The 13,035-nt window shown below is 43.4% G+C and overlaps 1 protein-coding gene across 6 annotated transcripts in view; it reads right to left on the reverse strand.

The window, feature by feature from the left end:
* Positions 1 to 806, reverse strand: part of LOC129858682 (neuroligin-3-like) — a gene marked incomplete at its 3' end in the record, with an annotated part of 492,031 nt that extends 491,225 nt beyond the window's left edge. For all 6 annotated transcript variants that reach the window (XM_055927987.1, XM_055927986.1, XM_055927985.1 and 3 more), the window contains 1 exon segment: positions 306 to 806.
* Positions 807 to 13,035: the final 12,229 nt, after the last annotated feature.

The raw sequence follows: 13,035 nt of genomic DNA on the forward strand, positions 1-13,035 counted from the left end.
GATTTCGTTCCCTGCACTAGAATACATTCTCACAAGGCATGAGACCAGACTGTCCTTTAACTTTGAGCTCAGATTTCACGTAGCTCTCTCTCTCTCTCTCTCTGTCCGCGACACTCAAATTCAAAGGCACTCGTATCACAGGACACGATGTCCAGGTTCAGCACAGGCTGAACACATCCGTGTCTCACTGCAAAGTAAAATACGGCAGGCACATAATCAATTAGGCTACTGAGACGCATTTTATAGTTACATTACATACACTAAAAATATTCTAAGCTCTTAATCAAGTGTTGCCTGTGACTCACCTGCCTTGGCGAGATGCAAATTCCCCCAACCAATCCCGGTATTTTCTTTAGGAAAAATCTGGATACAATATTTCTGTGCACTTTACTTGCAGTTGTAAATAGTCCTTGCAGATATCCTTATAGTGTAATACTTTGATTCGTTTCAGAATTACATTTCCCAACATAAAGATCCTTCAGCATTTTCAGTCCGTTCACATGTTCATATTTTTTCTTCAGTTTCCTCCTCCGCTGGGCTGCTCGGTCAGCGCTGCACGTTTGACGTTCTTTACTTGCCTTTTCGTGAGGTCTTTCCACCACACACACGAGCTCTATCAGAGCGCGCTGCGCGGTCCCAGCTCGATATTCGGGAACGCCAAATAGATGTGAGAGTTACTAGGTAACCAAGGGCACCCGCATCCTACATGAAAAGGAGAGGAGGACGCGGCTTTTAGCTAAATGTCTTCCGAAAAGAAGAAATGATCTCACTACTGTACAGTGAGCTTCTGACTCCTTGTTTATCGCTCAGGGTGAAAATGCTGAGCCAAGTCACGTGGGGTTGGCAGTGGCACAGGGCTCGTGTGGCATCACGTGTCACACATTCTCAATGGATTCATATTCTAAAAGGTTGCATTCTTAAAATAATATTAATCTGCCTTTTGAGCCTAATTGCTTGCCCAGATGCCCATGTACTGTCTTATCAGAAAAATGCTTTGAGCTCAGATCAGTCTGATAGTAAATGCCACTGCCTCTTGAAATAGCTCATATCTGACTGTCTCTGTGCTCAGATCAGTCTATTTATGCAGAAGTGATACTTGACTAAACTGCAATAGTCACAAGGTAGCAAGACAAAAGCTTCAGCTATCATGTTTGGATTTCCATATTTATTGTTTGTAATCCTGCAGGGCTTCATTTGGAATGGCAGGCAGAGAGTTAGTTGACTCACACAGGCAAGGCAGGAATTCATCACTATGGCCAATGCCACTCGCTATATGGAATTTGATTGGTTGGGATGTGTCTTTCAATGCCACTTGTGTGCAAGGATAGCAGCTTTGAATAGCTGTATACCCACCAGTCCCAAGAGGATAAATACTCCACCAAGCAGTGGACAAGGTGCAGGTGGCTATTACCATATTTATTTCACCTTTATTTAACTAGGCAAGTCAGTTAAGAAAATTCTTATCTACAATGCCCCCCCCCCCCCAGCCAAAGACTAAGCCGGATGACGCTGGGCCAATTGTGCGCCGCCCTATGGGACTCCCAATCACTGCCTGTTGTGATACAGTCTGGAATCGAACCAGGGTCTGTAGTGACGCCACTAGCACTGAGATGCAGCGCCTTAGATCGCTGAACCAGGGTGTGTAGTGACACCTCTAGCATTGAGATGCAGAGCCTTAGACCACTGAACCAGGGTCTGTAATGACACCTCTAGCACTGAGATGCAGAGCCTTAGACCACTGAACCACGTGGGAGCCCACCCTCAGAACCTTTAGGATTGACATGAAGTCCCTTGGGGTGAGTAGAGGCTATGTCTTTTGGGGGGGATGAATTCCACCCAGCCTATCAGTGGGCAGGGCAGGGTAAAGGTGATGACAGTACCCAGTAGGACTCCATAAACAGGCAGTGAAGAAGTCCTCTCTCTCTCTCTCTCTCAGATCCTGAAGGCGTTTGGTTCCAGAGGCATGTAGGGTGAAATTGCCCTTCCAACTCCCTGCTAGCATACTAATGGCCTGGGGTGAGGTGTCTTTACCTTGAACTGAAGTTGGTTCACAATCACCAACCTGGAAATAATTGACTCACGGTTCACTGTGGCAATGCATACATTTACATGGGATATAATTAGACTTAGCTGAAGCTTACAGCTGGGTCTAGCAGAGAAACATGCATGCACACACGCACAGGCACGCGCACGCGCACGCGCACACGCACACGCACACGCACACGCACACACACACGCACACACACACACACACACACACACACACACACACACACACACACACACACACACACACACACACACACACACACACACACACACACACACACACACACACACAGGGAGCTGTAATGAGTGGATGAAAGCCCCAGCAGAGAGCAGTGTCAGTCATGGCCCTCCCTCAGGACAGAGCTGTTTATACACAGCAAACTCAGCAGCAGTCATTAGACCACATTCCCACTCAAAGATCAAATGACTGAGTTCCCCAAATGACTGGGTGGTGAGGTGTAGGCTACCATCCCCTCTCCAAATCCCAAGCCAGCCACTTCACCCCAAGGCATGTACAGTAGGTGGGATAGGATCAGTACAAGAAGATGGTGATAGTACTGTGTACATGGCTGTAACAACAATGGCTGGCGCAACTCTACATGGGCTCTGATGCTGGGCTCCTTTACACATTTCAGCATCGCTACACAGTTGTGTTTTTGTTTTACATGTGACTAGCTGGCTAAAGCATTCTGTTATGCAGATTAACAATTACATTACACCTACTGTTATGGTACACAGTGGTGGTTGAGAAGCAGTGGTGGCTGGTGGGAGGAGCTATAGGAGGACTGGCTCATTGGAACGGTATCCAACACGGTTCCATGTACTCCATTCCAGCCATTACAATCAGCCCGTCCTCCTATAGCTCCTCCCACCAGCTTCCTCTGTTGAGAAGGTATTTACATGAGTCTGTAGTGTGGAATTTCACAAAACATCCCAGATATCCATCATTAAACAACAAGGGCATGGAAACAGTAGACACTATTCACAGCCCCTCTGACATCCATGTAAGCCTACTATTTAACCAGGAAATTGTCATAAAGCTATATTGTAACATTCCATACAGGTGTTCCACAGTTCTAATTGAACATTTCATAGATTATCCAATTCTCTCTTCATAAAGGGACGAATTAGAGCATCATATCCCCTTGTGAGTCCATCTATCTATTCCCCCTACCCACCTCCCTTCCAACCCAACCTCTTTCATTATACCCCTGTGAGTCCATCTATCTATTCCCCCTACCCACCTCCCTTCCTACCCAACCTCTTTCATTATACCCCTGTGCTTCCCTTTATCTCTTCCCCCTCCTACTTCCTCCACAACCTGTTCATTAGGCCTATAAACCCAGTGCATCACTCTATCCCTCCCTCCCTCATTCCCACTCCTCCTCCCTCCCTCCATCTCCTCCTCCCTCCCTCCATCTCTTCCTCCCTCCCTGATGGGGAATGCTGGTGAGCCCGCCCCTCTACAGAAGGATCTAATTAGCAGGTTCTCTCCTGTCATGTCTGCCACCAGATGGGTTCCCACAATGCACCCTGCCAATGTCAGCCCAGCGCCACACTCCGAGCAGGGCTTCACAGGTGGAGGAGGAGAGATGGAGAGGAAAAGATACAAAACAACCCATCCGTTCTCTTCGTTCTTTCTCTCTCCCTCTCCCTCAATCTCTCTCCCTCTCCCTCAATCTCTCCCTCTCCCTCAATCTCTCTCTCCCTCAATCTCTCCCTCCCTCAATCTCTCTCTCCCTCAATCTCTCCCTCCCTCAATCACTCTCTCCCTCAATCTCTCCCTCCCTCAATCTCCCTCTCCCTCAATCTCTCCCTCCCTCAATCTCTCTCTCCCTCAATCTCACTCTCTCCGTCAATCTCTCCCTCTCCCTCAATCTCTCTCCCTCTCCCTCAATCTCTCTCCCTCTCCCTCAATCTCTCTCCCTCTCCCTCAATCTCTCTCCCTCTCCCTCAATCTCTCTCCCTCTCCCTCAATCTCTCTCCCTCTCCCTCAATCTCTCTCCCTCAATCTCTCTCCCTCTCCCTCAATCTCTCTCTCCCTCAATCTCTCTCCCTCTCCCTCAATCTCTCCCTCTCCCTCAATCTCCCTCTCCCTCAATCTCTCTCCCTCTCCCTCAATCTCTCTCCCTCTCCCTCAATCTCTCCCTCTCCCTCAATCTCTCTCCCTCTCCCTCAATCTCTCTCCCTCTCCCTCAATCTCTCTCCCTCAATCTCTCTCCCTCTCCCTCAATCTCTCCCTCTCCCTCAATCTCTCTCCCTCTCCCTCAATCTCTCTCCCTCTCCCTCAATCTCTCTCCCTCTCCCTCAATCTCTCTCTCCCTCAATCTCTCTCCCTCTCCCTCAATCTCTCTCCCTCTCCCTCAATCTCTCTCCCTCTCCCTCAATCTCTCCCTCCCTCAATCTCTCTCTCCCTCAATCTCTCCCTCCCTCAATCTCTCTCTCCCTCAATCTCTCCCTCCCTCAATCACTCTCTCCCTCAATCTCTCCCTCCCTCAATCTCCCTCTCCCTCAATCTCTCCCTCCCTCAATCTCTCTCTCCCTCAATCTCACTCTCTCCGTCAATCTCTCCCTCTCCCTCAATCTCTCTCCCTCTCCCTCAATCTCTCTCTCCCTCAATCTCTCTCCCTCTCCCTCAATCTCTCTCCCTCTCCCTCAATCTCTCTCCCTCTCCCTCAATCTCTCTCCCTCTCCCTCAATCTCTCTCTCCCTCAATCTCACTCCCTCCGTCAATCTCTCTCTCTCCCTCAATCTCACCCTCTCCATCAATCTCTCTCCCTCTCCCTCAATCTCTCTCCCTCTCCCTCAATCTCTCCCTCCCTCAATCTCTCTCCCTCTCCCTCAATCTCTCCCTCCCTCAATCTCTCTCTCCCTCAATCTCACTCTCTCCGTCAATCTCACTCTCTCCGTCAATCTCTCTCTCTCCCTCAATCTCTCTCTCTCCCTCAATCTCTCTCTCTCCCTCAATCTCTCACTCTTCCTCAATCTCACTCTCCCTCAATCTCTCTCTCCCTCAATCTCTCTCTCCGTCAATCTCTCTCTCCCTCAATCTCTCTCTCCGTCAATCTCTCTCTCACCCTCAATCTCACTCACTCTCTCCCTCAATCTCACTCTCCCTCAATCTCTTTCTCCCTCAATCTCTCTCTCCCTCAATCTCTCTCTCCCTCAATCTCTCTCTCCCTCAATCTCTCTCTCTTCCCTCTCAGTATTGTACAAAATGTAAATATTTCCCTATACAACAGCATGTTGCGTAATTTCACTGTAACAGACATCTTAATTAGCCAGATATACACCTAATCCATTGAAACACAATCCCTGACTTTGTATATACTGTATAGTAACACTTTGATGATATACAAAGCCAGACTTGTATATAAACAAACTTAACATGTGTGTAATGGTCAAATACAATGAATAGAATGAAACTTACATTTGACCTTTCACATTTTAGTCATTTAGCAGACTCTCTTATCCAGAGTGATTTACAGTTAGTGCAGTTAGCTAGGTGGAACAACCACATATCACGTCAAATTTCAAGGTGTTTAAGGTTAAATTAGGCATTAACTCCTCATTTATAAGGTTAAAGTTAAGGTTAGGCATTATCTCTGAAATTGTAAATGTAAGGCTTAAGGTTTGAGAAAGGCTTAAAACAAAAATACAAAGATTACGTTTTTATCACTGAATTTGAACATGCAGCCTTTGGAATCAGAGGAAGATGTTTACACCCATCCACCATCCATATCCACGATGCAAAACTAAAACCTACTTGAAGGTAACAGTGCTCACTGTTGCCCCTAGTGGCCTGTTTCCATGTCATCTCCCGATGTCCTCAGACATGGATGGACATCGAATACTGACTACATATACAGTATCACAGGTGACCTGCATGGTCATTCTAGTTGTTTCTAGGCCTAAGTATATCATATATCCAGTTATTTCCTTTCCGATCAAATCCCACCAAATCATTGTTGGAGAAAAAAATATATTTTGAATTTGAAAGTGTTTTGATGTACCCTGAGTCAAATATAACCAATAACAATACAATACTGGAACAAACCATTAACAATACAACACTTACTGGATCAAACCATTAACAAAACAACACTGGAACAAACCATTAACAATACAACACTTACTGGAACAAACCATTAACAATACAATACTGGAACAAACCATTAACAATACAACACTTCCTGGAACAAACCATTAACAATACAATACTGGAACAAACCATTAACAATACAACACTTACTGGATCAAACCATTAACAAAACAACACAGGAACAAACCATTAACAATATAACACTGGAACAAACCATTAACAAAACAATACTGGAACAAACCATTAACAATACAACACTTACTGGATCAAACCATTAACAAAACAACACAGGAACAAACCATTAACAATATAACACTGGAACAAACCATTAACAAAACAACACAGGAACAAACCATTAACAATACAACACTGGAACAAACCATTAACAAAGCAACACTTACTGGAACAAACCATTAACAACACTTACTGGAACAAACCATTAACAACACTTACTGGAACAAACCATTAACAACACGTACTGGAACAAACCATTAACAACACGTACTGGAACAAACCATTAACAACACGTACTGGAACAAACCATTAACAACACTTACTGAAACAAACTCTTAGCGCTAGGGGTCAGATTTTTTTTTTTTTTTCAAATAACATACCCAACGTAAACTGAAATTTTCTCTGGCCCAGATCGTAGAATATGCATATAATTTACAGATTAGGATAGAAAACACTCAGTTTTTCAAAACTGTCAAAATATTGTCTGTGAGAATAAGAATACTTACTCTGCAAGTGAAATCCTGAGAAAATCTAACCCGGAAGTGATATATAAAAAATATTTAAAAAAAGTTTCCTGGCCTGTCTAACCTCCATTTAAAGGGGTATCAACCAGATTCTTTTTCCAATGGCTTCCTCAGGCTGTGACCAGGCTTTAGACATAGTTTCAGGCTTTTATTTTGAGAAATGAGTGAGATGTTTCAAAACTAGCCAGGTGGCCTGCGAATAGTTCCTGCGCGCGAGAGAGGGGCTCCCCATTTTCCGTTTCTCTCTTAAAGAATAGGTTATGGTCCGGTTAGAATATTATCGATTATGTTTGTTAAAGACATCCTGAGGATTAATTATAAATACATTTGAAATGTTTCTACGACCATTTCGGATACTTTTTGGGATTTGTCGAACGTAACACGGCTTTTGATTTTTCATCATAACGCGCAACCCAAATGGCGTTTTTTTGTGATAAAAGTAATATTCATCGAACAAAAAGAAGATTTGTTGTGTAACTGGGAGTCTCGTGAGTGGAAACGTCCGAAGATTATCTAAGGTAAGCGATTAATTTGATTGCTTTTCACACTTTCGTGACCATATTAATTTGGGGCTAGCTGATGTAGCATTGAAAGCTACACTCACAAAAGCTTGGATTTATTTTGCTGTAAAATATATTTTCAAAATCTGACACCATAGGTGGATTAACAACAAGCTAAGCTGTGTTTTGGTATATTTCACTTGTGATTGCATGATTACAAATATTTTTAGGAATATTTTTGAATTTGGCGCCCTGCAATTCAACGGTTGTTTAGGAAAGTGAACCCGTATTCGGTATCCGTAGATCAGAGAAGTTAACAAAACAACATTTTTTTTTTTAAAGAAAAAGACAATTTCTCCCCTTTGAAATGTTGGGTGACCGAAGCACACAATAAATGAGTCTGTGGAATGCAGACCACAACTCCTGTCAACAATAAATGAGTCTGGGGAATACAGACCACAACTCCCGTCAACAATAAATGAGTCTGGGGAATACAGACCACAACTCCCGTCAACAATAAATGGGTCTGGGGAATACAGACCACAACTCCTGTCAACAATAAATGAGTCTGGGGAATACAGACCACAAATCCCGTCAACAATAAATGAGTCTGGGGAATGCAGACCACAACACCCGTCAACAATAAATGAGTCTGGGGAATACAGACCACAACTCCCGTCAACAATAAATGAGTCTGGGGAATGCAGACCACAACACCCGTCAACAATAAATGAGTCTGGGGAATACAGACCACAACTCCTGTCAACAATAAATGAGTCTGGGGAATACAGACCACAAATCCCGTCAACAATAAATGAGTCTGGGGAATGCAGACCACAACACCCGTCAACAATAAATGAGTCTGGGGAATACAGACCACAACTCCCGTCAACAATAAATGAGTCTGGGGAATACAGACCACAACTCCTGTCAACAATAAATGAGTCTGGGGAATACAGACCACAACTCCTGTCAACAATAAATGAGTCTGGGGAATACAGACCACAACTCCCGTCAACAATAAATGAGTCTGGGGAATACAGACCACAACTCCTGTCAACAATAAATGAGTCTGGGGAATACAGACCACAACTCCCGTCAACAATAAATGAGTCTGGGGAATACAGACCACAACTCCTGTCAACAATAAATGAGTCTGGGGAATGCAGACCACAATTCCCGTCAACAATACATGTTACGAGGGGCTGCTAGATGAGTCCTGTATTGTTATAATACTCTTATAATACTCCCACAAAACAGTTCCATGTACTGACTGAGCCCTTTAAAAGACATGGGAAGAATTAATTTCATTAGATTATTTATTTCAACTTTATTTAACCAGGTAGGCTATTTGATAACAAGTTCTCATTTACAGCTGCGACCTGGCCAAGATAAAGCAAAGCAGTTCGACACAAACAACAACACATAGTTACACATGGAGTTAAACAAACATACAGTTAATAATACAGTAGAAAAAGTCTATATACAGTGAGTGCAAATGAGGTAAGATAACGGAGGTATAAGGCATTAAATAGGCCATGTGTCACGCCCTGGCCTTAGTATTCTTTGTTTTCTTTATGTTTTTTAGTTAGGTCAGGGTGTGACATGGGGAATGTATGTGTTTTGTAGTGTCTAGGGGTGTTGTATGTGTATGGGGCAGAGTAGAGTAGTGTTGTCTAGTTATGTCTATGGCTGCCTAGATTGGTTCTCAATCAGAGACAGCTGTCATTCATTGTCTCTGATTGGGAGCCATATTTAAGGCAGCCATAGGCAGTAGGCTTTTGTGGGGTGTTGTCTATGTTGAACGTTTGTTGCTTGTCTGTGCACTTACGTTATTTAGCTTCACGGTCGTTTGTTGTTTTGTTAGTTTGTGTATAGTGTTCGTTTCGTGTTTTTCTCTCTTCCAAAATAAAGAAGATGTATTTTTCACGCGCTGCGCCTTGGTCCTCTCTCTCTCACGAAGACGATCGTGACACCATGGTGGCGAAGTAATTACAATATACAAATTAAACACTGGAGTGATAGATGTGCAGAAGAGGAACGTGCAAGTAGAGATACTGGGGTGCAAAGGAGCAAGATAAAAAAAATAATACAGTATGGGGATGAGGTAGTTGGATGGGCTATTTACAGATGGGCTATGTACATGTGCAGTGATCTGTGAGCTGCTCTGACAGCTGGTGCATTGCACCAAGCAGGCAGATACTGTGGTGCGTTGAGCACAGAACATACAGTATCGCCATCCAGGAATGGGCTACATTTCAGCCTCTAAATACAGGCTCTGTATGTATCCAGAACCAAACCTGGCATGAGACTAATTCAAAATGCACAATAATCTAGTTGCGCCTTTTCAGCCCACATGCTAAGTCATGTTTCTAACCCTATCAGTCTACATGCTAAGTCATGTTTCTAACCCTAACCCTATCAGTCTACATGTAAGTCATGTTTCTAAACCTATAAGTCCACATGCTAAGTCATGTTTCTAACCCTAACCCTATCAGCCTACATGCTAAGTCATGTTTCTAACCCTAACCCTATCAGTCTACATGCTAAGTCATGTTTCTAACCCTATCAGTCCACATGCTAAGTCATGTTTCTAACCCTAACCCTAACAGTCTACATGCTAAGTCATGTTTCTAACCCTAACCCTATCAGTCTACATGCTAAGTCATGTTCCTAACCCTAACAGTCTACATGCTAAGTCATGTTTCTAACCCTATCAGTCCACATGCTAAGTCATGTTTCTAACCCTATCAGTCCACATGCTAAGTCATGTTTCTAACCCTAACCCTATCAGTCCACATGCTAAGTCATGTTTCTAACCCTAACCCTATCAGTCCACATGCTAAGTCATGTTTCTAACCCTAACCCTATCAGGCTACATGCTAAGTCATGTTTCTAACCCTAACAGTCTACATGCTAAGTCATGTTTCTAACCCTATCAGAATACATGCTAAGTCATATTCCTAACCCTATCAGTCCACATGCTAAGTCATGTTTCTAACCCTATCAGTCTACATGCTAAGTCATGTTTCTAACCCTATCAGTCTACATGCTAAGTCATGTTTCTAACCCTATCAGTCTACATGCTAAGTCATGTTTCTAACCCTAACAGTCTACATGCTAAGTCATGTTTCTAACCCTATCAGTCTACATGCTAAGTCATGTTTCTAACCCTATCAGTCTACATGCTAAGTCATGTTTCTAACCCTATCAGTCTACATGCTAAGTCATGTTTCTAACCCTATCAGTCTATATGCTAAGTCATGTTTCTAACCCTAACCCTATCAGTCTACATGCTAAGTCATGTTTCTAACCCTAACCCTATCAGTCCACATGCTAAGTCATGTTTCTAACCCTATCAGCCTACATGCTAAGTCATGTTTCCAACCCTAACCCTATCAGTCCACATGCTAAGTCATGTTTCTAACCCTAACCCTATCAGTCCACATGCTAAGTCATGTTTCTAACCCTAACAGTCTACATGCTAAGTCATGTTTCTAACCCTATCAGTCTACATGCTAAGTCATGTTTCTAACCCTAACAGCCTACATGCTAAGTCATGTTTCTAACCCTGTCAGTCTACATGCTAAGTCATGTTTCTAACCCTAACCCTATCAGTCTACATGCTAAGTCATGTTTCTAACCCTATCAGTCTACATGCTAAGTCATGTTTCTAACCCTATCAGCCTACATGCTAAGTCATGTTTCTAACCCTAACCCTATCAGCCTACATGCTAAGTCATGTTTCTAACCCTATCAGTCCACATGCTAAGTCATGTTTCTAACCCTAACAGTCTACATGCTAAGTCATATTTCTAACCATATTAGCCTACATGCTAAGTCATGTTTCTAACCCTATTAGCCTACATGCTAAGTCATGTCTCTAACCCTTACAGCCCACATGCTAAGTCATCTTTCTAACCCGATCAGCCTGCATGCTAAGTCATGTTTCTAACCCGATCAGCCTACATGCTAAGTCATGTTTCTAACCCTATCAGCCTACATGCTAAGTCATGTCTCTAACCCTAACAGCCTACATGCTAAGTCATGTTTCTAACCCTATCAGCCTACATGCTAAGTCATGTTTCTAACCCTATCAGCCTACATGCTAAGTCATGTTTCTAACCCTATCAGCCTACATGCTAGGTCATGTTTCTAACCCTATCAGTCTACATGCTAAGTCATGTTTCTAACCCTAACAGCCTACATGCTAAGTCATGTTTCTAACCATATTAGCCTACATGCTAAGTCATGTTTCTAACCCTAACAGCCTACATGCTAAGTCATGTTTCTAACCCTATCAGCCTACATGCTAAGTCATGTCTCTAACCCTTACAGCCCACATGCTAAGTCATGTTTCTAACCCGATCAGCCTGCATGCTAAGTCATGTTTCTAACCCTATCAGTCTACATGCTAAGTCATGTTTCTAACCCTAACAGCCTCATGCTAAGTCATGTTTCTAACCATATTAGCCTACATGCTAAGTCATGTTTCTAACCCTAACAGCCTACATGCTAAGTCATGGTTCTAACCCTAACAGCCTACATGCTAAGTCATGTCTCTAACCCTTACAGCCCGCATGCTAAGTCATGTTTCTAACCCGATCAGCCTGCATGCTAAGTCATGTTTCTAACCCTATCAGCCTACATGCTAAGTCATGTCTCTAACCCTTACAGTCCACATGCTAAGTCATGTTTCTAACCCGATCAGCCTGCATGCTAAGTCATGTTTCTAACCCGGTCAGCCTACAGGCTAAGTTATGTTTCTAACCCTATCAGCCTACATGCTAAGTCATGTCTCTAACCCTAACAGCCTACATGCTAAGTCATGTTTCTAACCCTATCAGCCTACATGCTAAGTCATGTTTCTAACCCTATCAGCCTACATGCTAAGTCATGTTTCTAACCCTATCAGCCTACATGCTAAGTCATGTTTCTAACCCTATCAGCCTACATGCTAAGTCATGCCTCTAACCCTTACAGCCCACATGCTAAGTCATGTTTCTAACCCGATCAGCCTGCATGCTAAGTCATGTTTCTAACCCTATCAGTCTACATGCTAAGTCATGTTTCTAACCCTAACAGCCTACATGCTAAGTCATGTTTCTAACCATATTAGCCTACATGCTAAGTCATGTTTCTAACCCTAACAGCCTACATGCTAAGTCATGGTTCTAACCCTAACAGCCTACATGCTAAGTCATGTCTCTAACCCTTACAGCCCACATGCTAAGTCATGTTTCTAACCCGATCAGCCTGCATGCTAAGTCATGTTTCTAACCCTATCAGCCTACATGTTAAGTCATGTCTCTAACCCTTACAGCCCACATGCTAAGTCATCTTTCTAATCCGATCAGCCTGCATGCTAAGTCATGTTTCTAACCCGATCAGCCTACATGCTAAGTCATGTTTCTAACCCTATCAGCCTACATGCTAAGTCATGTCTCTAACCCTAACAGCCTACATGCTATGTCATGTTTCTAACCCTATCAGCCTACATGCTAAGTCATGCTTCTAACCCTAATGTTAGAAATGTTTCCTCCACACGTGACTCTTGGCATTCAGTCCAAATAGTTAAATCTCGGATTCATCAGTCCAGAGAATCTTGTTTCTCATGGCCTGAGAG

This window comes from Salvelinus fontinalis, chromosome 6 (assembly GCF_029448725.1).
Source record: "Salvelinus fontinalis isolate EN_2023a chromosome 6, ASM2944872v1, whole genome shotgun sequence".
NCBI classification, from domain to species: domain Eukaryota; kingdom Metazoa; phylum Chordata; class Actinopteri; order Salmoniformes; family Salmonidae; genus Salvelinus; species Salvelinus fontinalis.